Raw genomic sequence first — 24,820 nt, forward strand, 5'->3', positions numbered from 1 at the left:
AGTGTCCCCCAGCTCGACGGCCTTGTTGCTGGTGGACGGCACCGACGGCCAATCACACGCTGGCGAGGACGCTCCCATCTGCGGTGTCCCCCCCGAAGGGACAGACGGACGCCCAGAAACATAAAATGCTTACACAAACGTGCACCCTCTCGCCCCACAACGGCGATGCGCTACCAGAATCCTGTTTCCATTTCCTCTTATTAACTTTTGACCTGCCTTCCGCTGACCCGGTAATACCGTCCCGGGCGGAGACGGAGTCGGAGCTTACAGACGGAAAATACAATATCTAGGTGTATTATTTTCCTGGAGAGGAGTCCTGTTATTTTACCACGGGGGAAACACTGCATATTTGGGCAAATAATGTATTCCACTGCAGCATTTCGCCGCGTTTCACTTCCTGTGCAGAAATTCCAATAAGCGTCCAGCATGCTTTAGAATAAACAATGCATTTATTTATACACATGCAGTTGTTATTCGTCGACGCCATCTGTTATTGACATTATTATTTAACAAATAGATGGAAATATTGGACTACACTAATTGTCACAACACACAGCCTCCCTATCCTGTTGTATTTCCGATGTGAGAAATGAACACCTATCATGCAAGCACATAATGACACAAGCTTCCATTATGAATGTGCTTCCAACATCGGTTGTTTGACAAGGCGTTCCCCATGCCACAGGTGATCCGTACGGATTCTCATTCCGCACAGCCAGAGTATATCTGTTACACACATATACACACACACACCCATGTATGTATATATATTATAACCTGGAGGGAGTTTACATGCAAATGAAGACAATGAGGTTCCATTATTGCTCACTCAGTACAAGGAAGCATACGTAGCACGAGAATGATTAATGGTTCTGCTAATAAAGGTTCGGCCCTGGGTTGAGACGTGCATTAATCCAATGTACCTGCTGTAGTTCTTCTAATACCGGGCGCTAACCTGAGCGGACCTGTTACTGTTATGGCTCTTCATCGTCCCCCATCACGCATTAGAACCGTATGTCTGACCACCGTGGGGACTCATCCTCTCAGATTCTCTTTCTGAAGGCTGGTTTATGGGCGGCAGAGTTTAATTGGATGACTTCTGAGACGGGAAGAAATTATTTAAATTTCCGGGTTGCTTTCTTGAATCTTGTGAGCAGGAGTATTCTCTCACCGTTGTATTGCCGGGTTTAGTAATCATGTCATGTAGTCATTCTGTATCTAGTCATTCAGTCATGTAACAATTTGAATACAAAGCAACTTCCTGTTGTATATAGGTAGGCCGGGGAAAACAGGGATCAAACCGAATAACGTTATGATCTGAATCATCAGCCAAAAGGTTTTGGGTTTGATATAATATATTTTCTGTTTTTATTCTCCAGTATGCTGTTCTAGAGTGTGTTTTGTAAAACTAGTAGAAGCTTTATTTGTACATGTGCTTATAGTGTGTCAGGGTTAGGAATTTAGCTTCATTGATTTTTTTTACAGGGGCAAAAAAGCCCTTGTGAAATGAGTTTGGGGCCTTTGGATCACCTCAAGGGCAATTTGATCAAATGTTGGGAAATACTTTATTTTAACGATGCTGCATAACCAATATTCACTGATCCCCGGTTTTCGAGGCCAATCACATCTATTTTTATCGCCTGTTAATTTCTGACCCTGGTATGTGTATCTATTTATTCATTTATTTAGTTACATTTCATTTGAAACTCAAAAGAGTGACCAGGTGGAATAACCCTATAAAAGCAACATCACCACTCCTCCTCTTCTTCTTCTTCCTCCTCTCCTCCACACCCCTATTGGAGGGGGGTTGAGGTGTGTCCAGTGCCCAGATGAATAGCCGGGAGGTGCGCGGAGCCATCGCTTGGTAATCGACAGGTCTTGACCCCCCCCCCCCCCCTCCCCTCGCGCTTCCACTGACTTATCTCATTTAGTTCAATCCTGCCAGGAGGACGCTAAGCCCTTTTGATCCCTCCCTCCCTCCCTCCCTCCCTCCCTCCCTCCCTCCCTCCCTAGCTCCCCCCACAGCTCCCCCCCCCCCCCCCCCCACAACTCGAGGCCAGGGCTGAAATAAAGGCACCTAGATTAATGCGACCTGTGTTGGTGCTTTGGTAATTTTCGCTTACTGCTGCTGCATGAGGATTCCCAGAGGGGGCTTGGCTAGTAGGACACATATTAGTAGCATGTTAGCATATTTTTAGCTTGGGGTTTAAGGTGACGGTACAAATCTTTCCGTCTTTGTCCCCTCGTTTTTAGGTCTGGTTGTCCTCTACAAAAGAGACATGCTGATCTGCATTTATGTTTGAAAATGCATATAAACTGCTAGACGTAAGCTAAGTTTTAATTGATTCACGGTTTTATTCGTAATGTCTGCATTTACATTCTGTGTTTATATTACTCATATTGTATATAAAGCTGTACACATATTTGCATCTTGATAAGTGCTTCTTGCTGTCTGGTACTGCTTCTTTGATATGCATCCCAGACTTCCCATCTGGGATGCATGAAGCCGATCTTATTTTAAATCTGAATATACAGCAAGTTCTTTTTTCTGATTAAGTCTGATTTTCACTTTACATAAATAGCTCCAACCATTCACGTTGTTGTATAGGAAACTCGCCTCAATGAGAACTTGAAGAGGCCAGAGATGAGCTATGCTGGGTCCTAAGAACTGATGGCATAAGAGCAGACCATAGCCAATTAGCATATTAATACTTACACTCATTCTCATTCAGGCTAAAGGTGTTGATATGCTGCTCAGCTATTTTTAATCATCATTTTAGTTATAAAAAATACACTTAATATTTCATTTTGTGTTTACGTAATATGATCAGTTTGTGTTGTTTAGTGTTTATCTAATTGGTTTTAACATTCAGCGTTCATTTATGTAGAGCTGCAGTACAATAGTGTCACTTTGGATAAAAGTAAAAAAATATCAAATAAATAAATATGTGCCGGTTTTCACAAACCATTAACAGTCAGGTGTTCCTGGGCCAGAAATGCTACATGGGCCAGCTGTTCCATAAACGTGAAGAGCTCCCACATTGGAGGCTAATTAAGCAGCTAGCAAAGAAACAGCAGAAATAAAGCCAACTCATTACCCGGAGAACGCCAACAAGAGTTAACGGGCTAGCGCTAACTAGCAAAGCCATACCTACTATGTTTAGTATGCTATTAGAACAAGACATCATAACCCATTTTAAAGGGCCTCTATTTCACCACCACCAGGTGTGATGTTGATTAACTATCATATTCCATTTCACAAGCTACCCAGCTGTGACATCACAAGTGGGCCCGTCCAACACTCCAATGTATGACAGATTGACCCGACCGACTGGCGGACTGTACTGACTTGCAGGCTGATCTCTGCGTTGTCCATCTGGGACCTCCACTCCGTCAACATCGCCTGGAACAGTGTGAATATTAAAAGAGGAGAGTGGGGTTGAATCGTGTCCTGAGCTCAAAACAAAATGCCATTGTGTGCTTTAAGAAAGAATAGTGTGTATTGAACAAAGTAGTTTGTTTATACAATATTTTTTATTGTTGAGGAAAGAGGGGTACCGATCTTGTTTTGAAAGGAGTAACCACTTGATTAAATCAATTCATTGGAGCGTTGTTTTTACGTGTAAGCAACCGTTTTTCCCTTTTGTAGTTGCTGTTGCTGCGGAAATTAAATTAAACTATTGAATGTAGAAAGGTTGTTAGGATTTTGCAGGAAGTTGAGGGTAGGAGCAGCATCGTGAATTCCAAAAGGAACTTCAATCATTAGGTGGCTCATATCAAAACTATATTTGCAATATTTGTTTTCAAATGATAACTAGAAGAAATTGAGTGAGATATCTATGTAACACACAGATACACACGTGTGTGCACACATCCGCACTCAAACACCAGACACACACTCTCACTCACTCACACTCATACACACTCACACACACCCCCACGCACACAATGGGGTCCATATTACACCAGATGGTTCTTTAAGAACTTCATGCCAAAAATGTTGAAGCATCTGCTATCACAGAGATTTCAGAGGGAGCCCTGCACTCTGTAATAAAACACCAAAGTACCAACAGATAAAATACACTTCAACTCTTTTCAACCTTTGCTTTTAATAAGACATATTATTTGCTTGTAAATGTTATGACATTAATAGATTATTACATTTTGCTTTCCGGCAGGTTTACTTATTAGGTATTATAAGGACACTTGCGCTTGCCAATGTGAACAATAAAAACTACGATTACGGCTTTAACAATGCTGAAATCAGAGAGGCAGTGCTGAACAAGCAAGCCTTTTGTGGCATTTCCCTTACGCAGCTTTTGGAGAAAGAAGGTAGGCAAGGGAAGCCTGCCCTCAGCAAAGCATAGGGTTGTCTGACATGTTCTCAGCTATCCCTTAACAGATACACATCGTCACGTGAGTCAATTACCGGGAGCAGTAGCCAGAGCCAAATGCATGTCACATGACCTCTAAAGTCATCTGTGTTTGTACTTCCTGCTGTGGCACCTGAGTTGTCGCTGTCTGCAATATCCGTCTTATCTGAACACAAGTATAGGATCAGACCAATACGTTTGATAAAGGCCCTGTCACCTATAACCTTTAAGTTCTGTATCCCATCAGATTTAATTTACAACTTTTTTTACAAGGACTTCGTCAAATAATTTCTCATGAATTTTCTGGGAGTAAGTTTGCTTTGTGTTAATCCGCAGCAGACGGCAACACCTCACCGGTACACCAACACAGTCTTGCACTACGGTTACATGGTGACATTCACTTTATATCCATATGCTGTGCTTGCATTAGCTTATGTAGTCTGACGTTGCCAAACGGAGTCGTTGACACATGCTCTCACTAGACATGGCATCCAGACGAGGGAGGTATCAAATATAGGGGCGCTCGTGTCTCCCGGCACCCGGTTGTTTCGAATGTAGGTAGCTGCGGTTTTAGCTGCGGATGTGTTTTACGCGGAGCGGAATTACGCCGTGTGATGCAACTGCCAGCCAACCCGCCACACCACGTTAAATAGCCACAGTTTGACCCCGCAACGACACCACACTCAGACACTGTTGTGCCCAAACAGTTATCCGAGGAAACGTCTCAAATTTGAGGGGTGAAGCATGCTGGCACTCGTGTTTATCTGTTGGTACCGAGAGTTGGTTATCCGCAAGTGGTAACAAAAGTATTTTGAAATGGACGCAGAGTGAGTGCCTATTGTAATAAAATGCAACAGCCGATACTTTATTCTGTGCGTTGTGTGAGGAATGCGACCTGGCCGCTGGCTGTTTCTGGCTGTTTCTGCATTTATAGGCGAAGCCCCCCCCTCGGGCATTTTGTGGAAAATAACATTGTTACTCCTGAAAATACTGCTTTGACCATTTAATGAGGCCTCAGGATTATACTTAGCCATTAATGAAGTAGTTCCAACCGGTGCTATGCTCCATCAGATCCAGGGGGGGGCGAGTGCGATGGAGTTTATGGAGCATCATCTCCCTAAAAAGAAGAAATCTCCAGAAAGAAAAACATTAGTACACTGCTCCCCTGCCCCATGCATTGATGAGGACCCCCGATATAAGGGATTCTCGCAACCATAGTCTCTAGACAACCAACGCCAGGCTCTTTTGCAGATGATAGTGCAGGGATAGGGTTGTGGCTAGGGGGGGGGGGTTGAGTCCCAGCATCAAGGGGTCTTCTGGGTTCCAACCTCAAGGTCTCCACAGCCTGATCTGCAGGCATGCTTGAGCTAGACGACCTATGCCTCTACCTGCTCATTGATTACAGTAAATTCACTGTATGTCGCTTTGGATGAAGGTGCCTTCTAAATTACTCAATGGTAAATAATAAATAGAATAAATGAATAGGAGAATATAGGAATATGGTGGTGTAGGAAGCCTGCGGCTATGTAACACCAGCTTTTCTCTTGATGCACCGAGAATAGAAAACAGTACAGAGGCTTTTCTGGTTATTTAAAATGTGTTAAAATCGCTGGCAGAAGCGCCAATCAATTGATATGCCTTTGTGACTTGATGCCACTGTAGAAGTATGTTTTATCTAACCCGCGCCTGCTCATTAATGACGCGCATCTCTTTGTTTCGCTTTCAATGTGGTGGAAGTCACCTTAAGTCGTTTTCACTGTTGGTCTTCTAAGAGATAGTGATAGCAGATACAAAAGGGTTCTGAATTGCTAGACTAATCAGTGCTACCCTGCTGAGAGGACTGAAGCACAATGTTGCATTTTAAACACCTTGAGTGCATTACAGGATAACTTTATTGCAGAAAAATTGGGAAGTTCATTCATTGTAATCTTCCCGAAATAACTGGTAAAAATAGAAAGTACTATCTCTTCAGCAGAAATGATTTAGGCACACTTCAAATATGAAGGAAAGTAGAAGTTGAAGAGTACATATTTTAGGTAATCATTTTAGTTGCTGATGCAAGAATAGTCTTAAAGCAATTTTATGTACAACATTAATAATTCAGCCAACTGCCGTTGTTTTTCTTTGAGAATTCACTTTGGATACATCCCATTCCTTGTAAACATGGCATTTAATAAACTGACAAAAATAATGAACATTCTGAACCCACAAACAAAATTCTGTCTATATTGGTATGGTTGGAATGGTAAAGAAGCCACGACTATAGGGTCTGTTAAACCCATGACCATAAATCTTTATATGGTGCAAGTTAGTGCTAACTTTAATAACATATAGTAGTGCTAACTGGTTACGATTAACTGGTGTTAGCACTACTACGTGTGGTCCAATGAGGTATTAGCTTTAGCTTTAATGTCGTGTGTGTCTAATGAGGTAACCAAATTAATTAATTTAGAACACACCATTGACAAATTCAACATCAACATGATTACCTATCATTGCTACCTCCTGTATTCCAAATCTCTGACACCCACCATAAAACAAATGTAAGACATCCACCATAAAACGAGGTTTTCACTCATCAGCCAGAAATATCCCATACCAGCACGAAGAACTGACAGTAGCGAATGTTATGCTTGTTATTTCAAACTTAATACCTTTGTAGAAGCAGAGTAAAAGAAAGAACAAGCCTGAGGCCGTGATGGAGATCCATGGAGTACAGTCTGGCTTTTCGGGTTGAGTCCTGTTGGACATGGGGGTTGGTGTGCGATTGATGAAGATGGGAGCCAACTTCATTATTCATCATGTGAGCAGGAAGAGGACAGGGGAAAAGTCAACGGGAGCGGGGGAGAGAATCCTCACAATAGGTCTGCTGTTTGGTATTGCCCCTGGATGTTCAAATGAGTTCTATCGCACAAAACAGCGCGGTAAACTCATCCATTTTCATATGTTTCATCCTGTCTGCCGGGGCCTCTCAGCTGTGTGTGTGTGTGTGTGTGTGTGTGTGTGTGTGTGTGTGTGTGCGTGTGCGCGCAAATCAGACCCACCTTTCGTGCAAACAGGCACTGACCACAGACACGGAGAGCAAAGGAGAGGGACGGGAAAAGCAAACATCCCATTTCCTCCCCATTAGCTCCAATCAGCTGCTCAAAGCAGACAAAGTGTGCCGGTTCTGCGTTGGTCCTGATTATTATGTAGCTGCAATGTGAAAATTCAGCTGTGGCGTTCATCATTAGGAACGCCGCTGTGTCGCTGTTGAAAGCGTTTAGGGGGAACAGTGGAGACGGGGAGACGGAGCCCCGGACAGCAACATCATTTACAGAATAACCTGTTGAATTATAGCAGCCCCATATTCAAACAGAAGGGAACATGGGTCTGAAAACTGACCGCACCACACGGTGTCTTTGTGGCGCTCTGATGAAACCAGGGGGGGGTTGGTGATTTATATTTCAGTCTGTTTTAATTCTTTCGTTCCAATTCTGTGTGATGTGTTTCAACGCAAAGTAAACACACAATCTTAACGCCACTGAGGGTCTGTATGCAACTCTGTTACGTCAGCTGACGTCATTTTATTTGTAGATTATTTTTTATTCATCAAAAGTTCTTCTTGATCCGGGCCACGGACAGGGCTTCACAATAATACTAAAGAAAAACACTAGAGGAAAATACTCATGGAAAAAAAGGGCACTTGGCGCATCAAGGGGCAGGTGGCTGGGCAGCCTTAGTGCCCCCCCCCCATGTGCTGGTGAGCAGGGGGAGAAGGCACGGGCAAGTGACCCTTTTACAATTCTTGGCAACAACCTAGCAGTACAGCCGACATGACGCGAGGGATTCATTTTCCTTGAATACATTTCTTATTTGTGTGTGCGATATCAATGTTTACATCTCTTGATCATAACGTCTGTTCCGCTGGCATTTTCTCAATCAACTGCCATTTATTTTTCAAATGACTAAATACGCACTTCAGTAACAAATCAGTAACAAAACCAACAAAGGCGGTTAAAAGTCTAACTTTGTGCGGTTGTATTTAATTTTGTATGATACATTGTTGCATACGTTCAATGTAACATCCGTTCCGTTTGCATTAGGCACAAGAACGTTAACATTATGTATGTTCGTTGCATTGCTTCACATGTAATGTAAATCTACAGAAAATAAACTTTCCCAAATGAATTTAATTTGCAAACTCATCAGCAAACTACAGCAACACGTGCAGATCAGAACCGTTCATTAGCACACTTGTATACACTTGACCATTCAGCGATCCATCTCACTCTGGACAGGGAACAAACACGAACCAGATATACTTATTATCAAAGAGGGGGGGTATAATATGCTCTGTGATCAATAGCTTCTTCTCTCTCTCTCTCTGTGTGTGTGTGTGTGTGTGTGTGTGTGTGTGTGTGTGTGTGTGTGTGTGTGTGTGTGTGTGTGTGTGTGTGTGTGTGTGTGTGTGTGTGTGTGTGTGTGTGTGTGTGTGTGTGTGTGTGTGTGTGTGTGTTAGGGGGGGGGGTTCTCAGACCCAGACTAATGCCCTCCTGTCCCTGGAAGAGCGGCTAGCCACAGGGGTGCTGGATGTGCTGGACTCACACGGTGACAACATGAAGGCCACAGCGGTGGGGGAGGGGTGGTGCGATGGATGCCTATTCGGCCCCAGCATCCTATCAAAAGAGCCCTGCAGGAGTAGCAGTGCTGCCCCCCCCCCCCCCCCCCCCCCCCCCCCCCCCCGCCAGACCCTGGAACACATGCAGCGTGGTGCAGCGTATGTAAACCGATTCGTACGAGATTTCTTCTGTACCTGGCAATGACGTGCACGAATCCATTACTGTTGGGGATTTTGTGGGGGTTGTTTGGGTTTATAGAAGATGACAAATCAGCACATTATGCTTTTACTCTGCTAGATGCCATATGTGGACGCACGCACGCACACACACACACACACACACACACACACACACACACACACACACACACACACACACACACACACACACACACACACACACACACACACACACCCCTTTCTATACATCAATCCATCAATTGTGCATTAAAATACATATAGCATGGACCCTGATGACTGGGAATGACTCCCTGCATCATTATAATGCAAACGGTAAACAGTGAAAGGTGTCTACCAGGGAACAGCCAGATGGCCAGTATCTGAGCTGGGGCTGCAGGAGAGGCAGGGCAACGATATACAACAACATATGAGTATGACAACAAGATAGGAAGAACCGGTACGTAACGTTTTTAATAATACAGATAAAACAAGAATACTAAAAGTAATAATTATCAGTTAATAATAAAACATACTCATGCTTCTAAGTCTACTGCTATTAATCTTATAATCCTATATATATATATATATATATATATATAATAAATAATAACAATAGGTCTTATATGAATAATATGAACGATCTAACTAATACCAATGCTAATACTACTCAGACTATCACCTCTATCACTACCCCGACTACTAAAAATAATCCAAATAATTGTATTAACAACTCAATGTAATAATAGTAATGAATATGAATGTAACGATCAATAATATTGACCATGTAATAGGGTCATTGAAATACATGTGGAGTTGCTATGGGTACTGGAAAGGCACTGTAACACAAATTCATTGCATCATTATTTTTTCAAACCCTTTCCACTGTAAAATAGAAGAAATTCAAAGAAAACATGATGGGGGGACAAAAGGGTTGGTGGATTGCAGAAATAAAATGGCCAAAACTGAAACATACGTAAAGGCTATTGATTTGGCCTCTGTCTTGGGTTTTCTTTTTTCTTTTTTTAAAGCAGAGAGGTCTGTCTATTATGTCGTGACAAGACAGTTGGTCCTTGATAGAGGTTTCATATTCACTCCTCGCCAAGCATTCTGAATACTCTTTTAAAGCGCAGCTCCCAATCTCCCCTTGCCTTTGAAAGGGTTAGTAAACCCCCAAATCACTTTATTCAGTTGAAAACGGTTCTGTTTGGCCCTCACAAATCATTGGCCGACATCTCCTCTCGGTCTGCTACTTCCGACAAGTAATAACTTTTTTAAATTTCCTATTTGCTGCACACCCTTGCTGGAGTTAGTGTGACGTGGATTTTCACAACCTTTTAACACCGTCCCCTGAACCTGCTATTATGGAACCTGATGTCTCCGTCTTTTTTTTTCTTCTTCTTTACAATTATTCGAGCTAGTTGCCTCAGATCGCATTTTCCTCGCATTTCCCGGGCAGAAGTGCTGCTGCTGAAACGGGGGTTTGCTTAACCTTTGACCTTTTCCCTCTGCACGCCTGCTGCTTCCACACGCTGCCTTCCGCTCCCCTCCGCACTCCTGATGACAGCCGGTGCTTTCTGATTCAGAGCAAGTCATTACCGTAATGGCATGGGGGGGACAAACAGATATACAGACAGATGAACCGCAGTCCATATCCCGGCGGTAGCTTTGTATTACGTAAAAAAACTCCCACACAGCCTTTTCGCTTACGCTCTGATATCTTACAGAGCAGTAGGGATTCCGGATCATTCCTTTGCATTCCTATGTGAAGGAATGGCCATGGATATGGATTCTATGGACGGCATTTTGAAAGATTGCAAGGACAACATCTGCGTACACGACGATGTTAAGAATCTGTCGTTATTCATCGTTAGTCATATCATTACCATTCAATCATACATCGAAAAAAATAAATATGTCGCCGTTATTGTGACAGTATTACTGTGTGCGTCATAGAATGGAAATGTTCTTCCATTCCAACATTTTGGAGGATAGAGCCATCAAATCCATTTGTCTGATGGCTTTATCCTTGGGACTCTTCCTGTGAGCTAGTTAACATTCACATGCCAGGCAACAAGTGAGCATTTGAATTGCTTCTGTGAGGTTAATATAGACAGACAGACAGACAGTAACTACACCCACCCAACACCTGAGGAAAGATTCTGTAGAGTCTGATGACTGTACACATTCTAATGAGCTCCTATTTGTGATTCCTATAGCTTCTCAGTACCCTGTGCTGTTGATTATTTTTGGAAACTTGGTCGGGCTGAATCACTTTGGAGCCAAAATCGGAATACGCTCAGCCTCTGTGCTTAATGACAACATAATAATGTAGCAGCATGAAAACACGGTCTTATGTAAAGCTCATGGAGATGATGGGAGTGCTGGTCCCTGCGGTGTGTCTTCATGCAACATGTGGGCGCTGGTGCGTACGGTGTGGGCGGGAGAGAGTGTACACAGATATGCGGTGACGCCAGGCAGCGTGATCCTCATAACCAGCTGATCAGGCACTGCGGAAGCCCACACAGAGACGCATGAGCACACGCACGCACGCACGCACGCACGCACGCACGCACGCACGCACGCACGCACGCACGCACGTTGTCTCTCCTTGTCTTGTACCCTATGTCTCGTCATCATACCCATGGGTACCCCAAGAGTACAGGGGCCGGTGATTGATACGATCCCATCCACGGAGAAGGGTGGTGGGGTGGGGGTGGTGGTGGTGGTGTGTGGATGGATAGGGCGCCGGTGGCAGACTCACAAGTCCGTTTCTAAACGCTCTGCTGTGCTGGAGACTGAGGGACATCCCCCAGGTTTCCTGCTAAGACTTGGTGGAAAACAATTAGAGGGGTAAAAAGAACCCTAACTTGCAGAACCCATCAAAGTCTTCAGGGCGGCCCTTCATATCTGGCTGCTGACAAGCAGTTGCCGTGTGCACTCGTCAAAACGGTAGCACTAGAAACGTGTGTATTACAGGATGCCTCAACCACATCAATGTACTAAAAGTTTGTTGACGTTTGTGGTGAAAAAATTCGACAAATGAAATCCAATAATGCACCGTTGCTCGGGACATCCGTTTCCAATATTTTAAATTGCTCTCTCCATAGTACAGTGATTCGCTATGCCTCCAGTTTGTTCCCCTAAGGTGGAGGACGGGGTAAGAGCATCGTTTCCCATACGGAGTCGTTTCCTGTCAAATTGAACGGGCGTAGGTCTGTTAACGGCAAAAATCCCAACTCTGAACTCTCCGATCGCGAGACTAAGTGTTGGTGCTGGTGCTGGTCAGTGGGGACCGGGGAGTCGGAAGTTGGTCATGGGGGTGGAGGAGGGGGGTAGGCTGGTGTTGTTTGGCTGGGTAGTGGATAAGGTTATTCGAGTCCAAGTCTATCGATTGGCGAGGGAACAAAACAAAAAAAACTCCATCATGCAGCCCAACTCTGTGTGGCTTCCACAAGGCCGGCACGAAAACCCCCTTGACAGCCCAAGTCAAGGGGACAAGATCTTTTGAAGTAGTTTTCTTTGTTTACAGACGTGCTGTCACACATGCACATGCACACACACACAGTTTATTGAAAAGTTGACCCCCTTTGACCACGACAGGAGAAAATCATTTGGAGAAAGCACGGTTGGAGAGGGAGGGAAACGAGGGTACACCGGTGGAACCGATGGAAGGAAGTGCGGAGGCTTACTCGACAAGGACACACTGCTGTTCCACAGTTTGGACCTTGAATGCAACATTCGTTAATCATTTAGCTGGTGTTCACTTATGAATGTATGAATCCCCCCGAACTATATGCAAATCGTCACATTGATGTGAGAATGTGAAACAAAAATGGGTCTGCTTTTCAAAGCTTTAAAAACCCGACGTGTTGTACACTAGTTTCTTCATCTCAGTTTCCTCAGATCCGAGTCTCTTCTGAACATTTTATGATAAAGTAATACTGAAAAAAAAGTTCAGCTTCCAACTCAACTCATTCTCAAGGACACGGGTGGACACAAAGGGAACAAACGGTGGCCTCTCCATCGCCCGCTGGATATCTTCTTGCCGCTTCTTCCACGGCTAGTGGTAGACAGCCTCACTTAGTCCGACCGGCGTGAACACCACGTCTCCTGTCTAGAAAATATCTGGAGGCACCCAAAACAACCTCTCTCTTTATCCGGACGAACAGGGCCTTACGCTCTGGGCTTCAGCCAGTACTCTTCATATCGACCAACCTTCTTAGAATCCCTAATACTCAACGATCCTCAAACATTTCAGTACTGCGCTGTAGATTGTTCGTCCAAATTTGTTGACGTTCAGCCTCTTGAAAATTTGAAGAACAACAATTGAGAGATTGTCACTCTAGATGCTCTACATTCACCTAAGATGATATTTCCAAGCCATGATTCCCAGTTGGTATATTTACTCTCCGATGTTGGAACCGGTACTATCTCCCCTCTCAGCTTCCCTCGTACAGGCTCCCAGCGTATATTCCCCAGTATATAGCCAGCTTCAGGGCAATTGTACGCGCTCCCTTAAAAGACCAGAGCCCCCGTAGCCATTCTTGTCTTTCGCTTTAATGTCTGCAGAGGCAGGGGAAAATAATCCCACAGCATTGCCTTAAAGTCTCCCGCTGATATGCATGTGCAGTAACGTGATAATCATGATCTCAAACCCACTATATTCGAAGGATACTTAAAATGTATAAAATCCCAATCATGTCCTTAAAACCTTGACTTTAGCAAAGTTAGTTATGATATAAAGTATTGTGTCAGTAGTTTGGGGAAAGATCGGTATAATACGGCACGAAAGTGTATGGGAGAATGATCAGAAAGTTATGTGATTCTGGGAAAGCACATTGTTGTTTTCATCATATTTCTGTCTACTATGAATCCCAGTGAATCCCACCAACTCTCTTGCAAAAGTGGACGACGAGTTTCCTTCCTCTGGTTGATCTATCCTCTCCCCTGCGAGCCCCCAGACACTTGTGGCATCAAACACTATTTGTAAACAGTATTCTGTCCCAGCTATGACTACTCATATAATCTGCATGCAACCAAAGTCTCCAGTCCTCATTGACTGTATTCTCAGCCATCCGTTAAAACTGAACAGCCTGCAGGTAATTTACCAAGAAGGCCCAGAAAAATAGTTGGATCTCCAAATTGAGTCGTAAACAATCACACATGAGTCTATTTACATGTTATTAACTTTAGCACATGCAACAGGAGTGTTTTGATTGCTGAACATTTTCCAGCACTTTTGCTGCCAGCATTTTTGCTTCACCTCCCTTGTTGATTGCAAATTGTACCTCACTACCCATAAATCGCACACATTTGATGAATAGCCTCTCCTCTTTCATTTCATCTTCGCTCATATCTTGGGGATAACATACTTTTTTAATAAGGAAATGCTGATCAAATGTAAGCGGGGTGCAATTACCAGCAAACAAATCAGCAAAATTCATCTCCCACTTTGCATCATCCGCTCGGATTCCCCATTCAATCTCTTCAATTTTTGATTCAGAAAAAAATCCCTCAGAGAATGTCGTTTTACTCATTTCACTGCAAAAATGTTTAAGGTTTAGTAGAATTACTTCACACTAAATATAGTGCTTGACCCGAGTTTGCTATTAAGAATCCTTGGGTCCATGCGCCGAAACCTTTCCCTCGGTTCCACCTTATCCCAGAATGAATTCATCCACAGACCCTGATGACAGATAACACTGTCTGCGAGTGGAGCTGTTGAAGTTGACTACAACCTGCTGTTAAACTAATCATTTCGCTTGAGTTCCAAAACATGACCGCCTTGATCTTCTGCCATTGGGTTCCAATGTTGTAGCCTAAAAAAAAAGCACTGTTGCACAGTCCAAATCAATTACATTTTGTGATTATCTCTTCAGCCTTTGTGTGAACCAGCGCGTACGGTGAAGTCACTGCATAGCGACTCTGCAAGGTCTCACCGCAGCCGCCATTTTGTGAACATGAATCAGCTGAAGTTACCGCCAAAAGGGGGTAGGCTGCGGTGGCGCTATCTCGCTATGATAAATGCATCCCAACTGGAGTGTGTTGGCCGCTTGATGGTCCTTGATGGACGACCGCATGTCTCGTAGCTGTAGTGCACGTCATAGCATCGCTTAGCCCGCGTTATTTATAACATGGTTTTTATGCAACCGTTTTATTTTCGTCGCTACAGTTTTTCTGGAAACCTGGACCGAGGTAGTTTTATAGAATTGGATTTAAAGATTTATAGAATTGCTAATATCAATCAACATTTTCTTACAAGGCTGGTCACCTCGACGACTAACAGAGCATTTCCACCGACAAATCCCTCCTAAACCCTATTTTAAAAGAAGCATCTTATAGTGTTTTCCACATAACGACAAACTCCTATAATCCAACTCCCACCAGGTCGCTTTTACTCCGATAGAGCATCGAGAGAGTGGACAAAAAAGGAAAAAGTCAGGGACAAGGACTGGCCATCGCGGCTCAGCATTATGGCCCTTCATCCTCGCACCCCAAGGACGAGTGCAACTCAATAACTGTCCCCTGTCCAGACGTGTTAAGCCCTGCGCCGCAATCCCTTAAACCCCAACCTCCAACCTCCACCTCCACCTCCAGCGGCACCCGTCACTGGCACTCTGACACGGAGCGATGGAGTACATGAGGCATTCTTCTCCGGGAGATTAAATTGAAAGTCGCTCGCACTCAACTCTCAATTAATTGGACAACTTTTGCCTTTTTATTTTTGGCCTCCTCCTCGACCCGTCTCTCTCTCTCTCTCTCCTTCTCTTTATCTCTGTTAATCTGCTGCTGTTGTGTATTGTCCTCCAGCAGCGGCCAGAGATAACATCAGTTGGGGGGGGGGGGGGGGGGGGGGGGGGGGGGGCATGATTGGTGCTCAAGATCAGGTCTTCTATATGATAATGAATGACACAGAAGAAGGAGAGGAGATCAGAGTGACTGCGATGTGATAAGTGCCTCTAACAACATCTTTCGCTGATGAGGTTTTTTGTTATTCCCCGACGGAGATCTGAAAGGATTGTCGTTTTATTATTATAAGGGTTGGAAGGGATTGTGTGTTGTTATTTATCGACTGGTTTCATATGCAAATTGTTTTTGTTCTGTAATGTTTCGAGGTGAGGAGGTGAACTCTCTCTATCCAGTGCTATAATAGTAAAAGTAATCTCGACAAGCGGAAATGTAATCTCTTTACCGTTAGATCTGTGCAGTTTCACAGCTGTGCATTTCACCTGATTATCAGTGTTCAACTACTGACTCCCCTTATCCCTGTTCAACACAATAGCATATTAAACTATGATACCACTACAAATCTATACTTAACTTATACTGTTCTTTAGAAGAACAGTGTTTAACAAACATTTAACGTAACAACCTAATATATCTTAATTACTGAATGTGCACCCTTTGTTGATATCCTTTACAATTAACAATGGACAGTTTGATTCCCTTATTTGACATAAAAACAAACACTTACGCATTTGAACAGTTCTATTAGCTCTAAGAGTACAGATTAAACTAAAAAGACGGTCATACATTTATCAGTGAAACGCTATAAAATGACCATTGGCTTGACAATAAATGATCCATGATTCGTTTTTTCCTATGTCCTTGATGATAGACTATTGATCTCTCTCACTCTCACTCTCACTCTCTCACTCAAACACTTATACGCACATGAACGCACACATTAAGGGAAAGCAATTAAAACATACCTGTCTGACTTCATCCATGGCTGACTGTAGTATTTATGGCTACAGATGTAAAAGCCTCTTCTATTACAGGAGACGTTACTGAAACGAGGCTCATGGGAATCGTTTCTCCGTTCCAGACCAGTTTTATTTAAAGGAATGGCTAGTCGAATATGTTATGGATGTTGACAATGAAGTAGCATTGCTCTTATAAATAATACTATGTAATTCTATAGTATAATTAAATAATAATAACATACATGTTCCACATAAAATAAGAATCAGACAAAAACAATTGTAAAAGGAATTCAATTTGGTGCAAACATTGCATATATATTCTGTATATGCATGCAGCGATGCACAGCATGGATGGGCAGGTGCACATAATTCCGCAACATGCACATTGTTTTTGTTGTATAATGTTTGAGGTGACAAGGTGAACTCTCTCCATCCAGTGCTATAACAGTAAAAATAATCTCAGAAAGCGTAATCTCTTTTCCGACAGAGCTGGGCAGTTTCCCAGCTGTGCATTTCACCTGATCAGTTTTCTGTTTATGACATCACTACCTGCTTATTTTTGTATCTCAATTAAGTTAAATCTTTTGTCATTAGATTTGAATAGAATATTATATATATATATATATATATATATACACGTGTGTGTGTATATATATATATATATATATATATATATATATATATACGTGTGTGTATATATATAACATACTTAAGAAAGCACTTAAGTAGTTACTTAAAACATAACTTGACAGACAGAAACAGGGTTTCCCAGAATCTCACCATGGAAATCAATATCAGAGAAAATCAATATGATTATCAATATCTCTATGCTTTTTATAGAGCAGTAATTAGTTAAAATATCTTTCTGTAATTTGATCTTCGCTATTTAAATATTCTTTGGCTTTGCCTTTCCACAAAACCAGGGAAACTAGACTAGTAAACTCGATTTTAACCATATTAAGATTAACACGAATACAAATAGATAATTTAAGTGACACATGGTAATAGGAAATAGTTAATAAGCTAATTACTACTATCTTTCATACTTATTTTTTTCCCATGAATCGGATCAATGACTTCTTATAGTGCCACGTATTGCCGCAAAAACAAAATTGATTTTTCTGAGTTCGAATTTGAAGGTCTCCATTCAAATTTCCCTTTGAATTGACTCGCCAAACTTAAGAAGTGTGGAGGTCAAGGAGCAGCTTTGCAGTACTTTGGATTGAAAAGAAGAAAATAAAAGCTTATTTTCACTTCGATTTGGAATTTAATTTAGTAAAGGGAACGGGAAAACGAGAAGTGAGGACGACCTCGTTTCCAAAAAGGACACTTTGGTCCTGCCGCTGTGGTTATTTTAACAATGTTTGTTTTCAATTCAAATGAATTAGCACATCGTTATTCAAATTGTTTGGTCTTTTTTCTTCGTTAAGAGGCCTTTGTGACTTCATAAGCAGTACAAATGCTGTTATTCTTCTTCTGCTGCTATACGTGATTAACCATTTATTTCACTTTAAAATGTATGCAAATGCTCTCTGATCGACCTAGAAAAGCTCAGGGTTCGAGAGGGAGTAAGTTCTCTCTGGGGACAAGAATAACAAACAGTCCCAAAATACTTTGGTCTCAGGTAAGGCTTTGAAAGGAGAATTAATAGGCAGGGAAATATAGAACTGTAACTTGTCCTGAATCCTGTGTTACCACATATTTATTAAGATGGGGAGGTCATGTGCTCAACTTCTTTCGCATTTCGTACTTCCATTTTCTCTCTTTTCATCACTGTTTGTTTATGTTTACGCACACGAGCGCACGTGTGTGTGTCTGTGTGTGTGTGACATGTAAATACATGCATGTCTGTGTGTGTTGGTATGCGGGTCTTTGGGTTTCGTAAGGGTAGTGTGTGTGTGTGTTTGGGAGCATGTCAATATTTGCATGGATGTGTATGTTGGAATGCAAGTGTTGCAGGGTGTAGTCAGTGTGTGTGTGCATGCCTGCATGCGTTTGTGTGCAAGTGAGAGAGTGTGCTTGTGTATGTGGCTGCGCGTGTCTGTATGTGTGCCCTTGTGAATGCGTGTGTGCGTATATATATGTTTGTGCATGCACTTGTTTGTGTTTGCAAGTGTACTTGTGTGTGTGTGTGTGTGTGTGTGTGTGTGTGTGTGTGTGTGTATGTGTGTGTGTGTGTGTGTGTGTATGTGAGTGAGTGTGTAATATTCAAGTGCTTGCATGTGTGTGTGTGTGTGTGTGCTCCTGTGTGAGTGGCTTGCCACACTTGTTGTTTACTTCTCCGGCGTGGTGTGGTAGTCCCAGAGGTTGCGCTGGCGAAGGCGGAGGGGAAGCAGGCAGAAGTGTGTCTGTGAAGTCTGCATTGGGAACCCGGCGGGCTGCTGAGAATGTGTTGTTTTAAGAGACAGATCTCTGGAGCTCTTGGCCTTTTCAACCTGCAGCACGCGGGCGTATTTGTACAGCCTGTCACAAATTCCAGGGCTTTGGTTCTCCCAATCAGACATCGGATCCAGTCGGCATCCACATCCGTCCAAAATTGTAGTATAATAAGTCTGTGTGTGCTCTTCTGCAGTGCTTTACAACTAAAGTACTATACCACACTGCTAAGCTCCTTGACTACTACGACTATACTACTATAATATACAATACCACTAAACTCCTGACTTCACATTATAGAACTATACTATATTATACTTCCTAAGTACTATAATTTACTAATATTATATTATTATTATATTATTACAATACTACACTACCGTATTATACTATAATGTAAAACTACTATGCTTTACTAATATATTATTATTATTATAATATTACTACACAACAATATCATACTACAATGTTCAACAACTATACTTACTAGACTACATACTAAACTACATTACTATGCTATACCATAGTATATTATACTAAAATGTACTGAACTGTGATTAACACCAGGCATGTGTAGGCATATCGCCAGGTGAGCAATATTGTTCATTCATTATTGAGTCCTACTTAATAATAATAACTACTGAATAATAATATAATAATGATCCATTTTGAAGTCGGCTGAACCGTATTCTTGCTTCCAGATGTATATGAAAAAACTACTATAGAATTGAATAGCCTTGTTAGCTGAGAAAGCTAGGCTACTGTAACCACGGCGATCAGAGATAGCCATTGCTCTGGCTTTCACTTCACTAGACAAGAATGTGTTAAAAGACAGAAAAACGTAAGGCTAGGGTAGTTCAAAAAGTAATACAAATAAAAATAACTGTTGTGTGGCAATTAAAGATTCTATCTTTAATTGGTATCTTCAACTCACACCTCCGGCGGAGCTTTTCTGGCATTCCTGTGGAGGTTGGGGGCATTAAGCCGGAGTGGGCGGTGTTCAAAGCCTCCATTGCTGAAGCTGCGGTGGCTAGCTGTGGCCTCAGGGTCTTAGGCTCCTCAAGGGGCGGTAACCCTCGGACACCGTGGTGGACACCGGTGGTCAGGGAAGCCGTCCGACTGAAGAAGGAGGCCTTCCGGGATATGATATCCTGGAGGACTCCTGACTCGGTTGCAGGGTACCGACAGGCTCGAAGGGCTGCAGCGGCTGCCGTGTCGGAGGCTAAGCAGCGGGTGTGGGAGAAGTTCGGAGAGGCCATGGAGAAGGACTTTCGGTCGGCACCAAAGTGTTTCTGGAAGACTATCCGGCACCTCAGGAGGGGGAAATGGGGAACCATCCAAGCTGTGTACAGTAAGGATGGGACTCTGTTGACCTCAACTGAGGAGGTCGTCGGACGTTGGAAGGAACACTTTGAGGAACTCCTGAATCCGAATAACACGCCCTCTATGTTGGAGGCAGAGCTCGAGGTTGATGGTGTTTCGTCGTCAATTTCCCTGGTGGAGGTCACTGAAGTAGTCAAACATCTCCGCAGTGGCAAAGCCCCAGGGATTGATGAGATCCAGCCAGAAATGCTAAAGGCTCTGGGTGTTGAGGGGCTGTCATGGTTGACACGCCTATTCAACATCGCGTGGGAGTCGGGTACAGTGCCAAAGGAGTGGCAAACCGGGGTGGTGGTTCCCCTGTTCAAAAAGGGGGACCAGAGAGTGTGTGCCAATTACCGGGGTATCACACTTCTCAGCCTCCCTGGTAAAGTCTACTCCAAGGTGCTGGAAAGGAGGGTTCGGCCGATCGTCGAACCTCAGATTGAAGAGGAACAATGCGGTTTTCGCCCCGGACGTGGAACTACGGACCAGCTCTTCACTCTCGCAAGGATCCTGGAGGGGGCCTGGGAGTATACCCATCCGGTCTACATGTGTTTTGTGGATCTGGAGAAGGCGTATGACCGGGTCCCCTGGGAGAAACTGTGGGAGGTGCTGCGGGAGTATGGGGTAAGGGGGTCTATCCTCAGGGCCATCCAATCTTTGTACTCCCAAAGCGAGAGCTGTGTTCGTGTTCTCGGCAGCCAGTCAGTTTCGTTCTCAGTGGGTGCTGGTCTCCGCCAGGGCTGCGCCTTGTCACCAATCCTGTTTGTGATATACATGGACAGGATATCGAGGCGTAGTCGTGGTGGGGAGGGGTTGCAGTTCGGTGGTCTGAGGATCTCGTCACTGCTTTTTGCAGATGATGTGGTCCTCATTGGATCATCGGCCTGTGACCTTCAGCACTCACTGGATCGGCTGGCGGCCGAGTGTGAAGCGGCTGGGATGAGGATCAGCACCGCTAAATCTGAGGCCATGACTCTTAGCAGGAAACCGGTGGATTGCTTACTCCGGGTAGGAAATGAGTCCTTAGCCCAAGTGAAGGAGTTCAAGTACCTCGGGGTCTTGTTCGCGAGTGAGGGTACTATGGAGCGTGAGATTGGCCGGAGAATCGGAGCAGCGGGGGCGGTATTGCGTTCGCTTTACCGCACCGTTGTAACGAAAAGAGAGCTGAGCCGCAAGGCAAAGCTCTCGATCTACCGGTCGATCTTCGTTCCTATCCTCACCTATGGTCATGAGGGCTGGGTGATGACCGAAAGGACGAGATCGCGGGTACAAGCGGCCGAGATGAGTTTTCTCAGAAGGGTGGCTGGCGTCTCCCTTAGGGATAGGGTGAGAAGCTCAGCCATCCGTGAGGAACTCGGATTAGAGCCGCTGCTCCTTTACTTAGAAAGGAGTCAGCTGAGGTGGTTCGGGCATCTGGTAAGGATGCCCACTGGGCGCCTTCCTTGGGAGGTGTTTCAGGCACGTCCAGTGGGGAGGAGACCTCGGGGAAGACCCAGGACTAGGTGGAGAGATTATATCTCAACACTGGCCTGGGAACGCCTCAGGATCCCCCCGTCAGAGCTGGTCAATGTGGCCCGGGAAAGGGAAGTCTGGGGCCCCCTGCTTGAGCTGCTCCCCCCGCGACCCGACCCCGGATAAGCGGATGACGATGAGGATGATGAGGATGAGGCAATTAAAGATTCTATTATATTCACACACACCACACAAACAAACACACAAACCAAAACGCACACATGGACTCAAAGACACACAGCGAACAATTAACCATCTAGGGAAATTGTAGTGCCACTTCAACAATGGTAGACTTCCAATGTGCTCCGTAATACATAGTACACATCACAGTAAGGTCACAGAGCTTACTTGAGGCATTCCAAGTTATTAGAGAGAGAGAGAGAGAGAGAGAGAGAGAGAGAGAGAGAGAGAGAGAGAGAGAGAGAGAGAGAGAGAGAGAGAGAGAGAGAGAGAGAGAGAGAGAGAGACCCACCCACCCAGAGGAGGAGGGAAGGAGAGTGAGGGATGGAGAGAGAGAGACCCAGAGGAGGAGGGAAGGAGAGTGAGGGAGGGAGAGAGAGAGAGGGAGACACCCAGAGGAGGAGGGAAGGAGAGTGAGGGAGTCACCCAGAGGAAGAGAGCCACTGGTGAGGGAGAGATGTTTCAGCGGTAGACTCATTGCCACACAGCCGCCAGACGGCCTGGGTGGGTGGGGCGGCGGGGGAAGAAGAAAAATACATCATCATCATCAGAGGCGACGGCGTCTGCCTTTCTCTGGCGAGCAACACATCAAAGAGGAGGAGGAAGGAAGGGAGGACGCTAGCTCAGGGAGAAGCACTCGGCGGCTCGTCCTCTTCGGGAGAGGAGAGGCAGAGGGCATCTGTAGCACATGGTCCTCCATCTCAGTGTTCAGGGTGAAGGAGGCTGTTTAGAGGCGGGGGGGTATCCCAGAGCAGATCACACACTGATTCCCCCCCCCCCCTCCCCTGTTATCGGCACTCTTTATCATTCAGCGCCTGTAGTGCAGCGCTGTCTCTGAACGGGGGAAACAGCCCTCTTCTGCATGAACTCCCAATCAGCTCCCAGGCTGCTCCCGATGGATGCGTCCTGGAGGTGTGCTGGAGGATCGGCGGGACGGGCCGGCTCGTTTTTTAAGTGGGCTGTTATATTATTTTGTTATTTTGGTGGTAGACTCGTTATCTGTGGGTTGTGGCGGCACACGTTACTGTGTGTGTGTGTGTGTGTGTGTGTGTGTGTGTGTGTGTGCATGTGTGGGATTGTGGTTGTGTGTGTGTGCATGTGTGGGATTGTGGTTGTGTGTGTGGGATTGTGGTTGTGTGTGTGTGCATGTGTGGGATTGTGGTTGTGTGTGTGTGCATGTGTGGGATTGTGGTTGTGTGTGTGTGCGTGTGTGGGATTGTGCTTGTGTGTGTGTGTGTACCTGCAAAGGGCAGTTGGAACGAAAAACGCTGAGAATACATCTTTGAATGGGAGGTGTCCTTCGTGTTTCATACTCATTTTATTTGTCATTTATGGCTTTGCAATTAAAACACCCAAACTAACTCAAAATTATGCACTCTTTCATTTGTCACTTGTCTTAACTTTCTAATATTTTGTTTCCAATATAAAATCTCAATCAAAGGTAGTGGGTAAAAGTGTTTTTTAACTTCTTTGAGAGGTCAACAGTGAAAAAAACATCGTTATTTATTTGTTTTACTTTATTTCAGCAATTAGACAATAATTCTGCAAAATGATAATACAAATAGGGAATCTGCCATACTTGAGAGTTTTGTATTTTTTTTGGCCTACAGTGCTGAAAAATCAATTGTTTCCAACAGTCAGAGAGATGGTACGTTGAAGCTTTTCATCAGAATGAATGTTGAACTTTTAGATTCGAACTCCAGCACTCTTCTCGACCAGTTCAAACTTGACCTGCTGTCTTTGAGAGCACGATTCTAAGGCTTCTTAAATAAGAGTAAAAATCCAGTGCGAGAGCAATATTAGATGAACAAACTTGATTTGACTGGTAGCTTTACATATTCTAAGGTGTGAAGGGAGATATAGCCGTCAGTAAGAATTATGGCAATAACACTGAATTAATAATCATCCACGTCTTTGCTCTGCCTCTAAAATGAACCCTTCGTGTCTACGATGTATGGCATCATAAATAGAAAATAGAAAAGTTATGTAATACAACAACCTTAAACAGCATGGCATATATTGAGCAGCAAACCTTGTATGTGAAATTCAATAAATTTTTCCATCCTTCCACAAATTGAGATGCTGAAACAACTCCCTCTGCCAGTTATTTTGAAGAAAGTGAAGGCAACCGTTAAATATGTATCTTCCTCGGCCTTGTATTACACATAATAGAGAAGCGCTCTGGTTTTGACAGACGGGATTAAAAACGTGCAAGACGTGACAATCCCCAGTCCCCTTATTGATTGGCATCAAAAGTCATTTGATGGCCAACAACAGTAGAAAACACAAAGTTTGACATGAATAGTCTTGAAGGGAGTAGCTGACGGAAGCTAGGCAGACCGTTGTGATGAGCTAACAAAACAAAACACAACGCCTGTTTCCTGCTCAAACAATCTGCGATTACTTCACACAAACGTCCACAGAGAAGAGCGACGCGTTGCTTACGTCTGGCAGGACGCCTTAAGGCCATAAAAGGAGAATGGCCCATGCACAGATACCAGAGCAACAACATGAATCTTCGCAGATCT

At 44.0% G+C, this 24,820-nt stretch overlaps 1 long non-coding RNA gene across 1 annotated transcript in view; it reads left to right on the forward strand.

Annotated features, from left to right (window-relative positions):
* Window positions 1–24,820, forward strand: part of LOC132447467 (uncharacterized) — a 453,739-nt gene that overhangs the window by 329,366 nt on the left and 99,553 nt on the right. The gene's annotated exons all lie outside the window — the stretch shown is intronic.

Source organism: Gadus macrocephalus, chromosome 19 (genome assembly GCF_031168955.1).
Source record: "Gadus macrocephalus chromosome 19, ASM3116895v1".
NCBI classification, from domain to species: domain Eukaryota; kingdom Metazoa; phylum Chordata; class Actinopteri; order Gadiformes; family Gadidae; genus Gadus; species Gadus macrocephalus.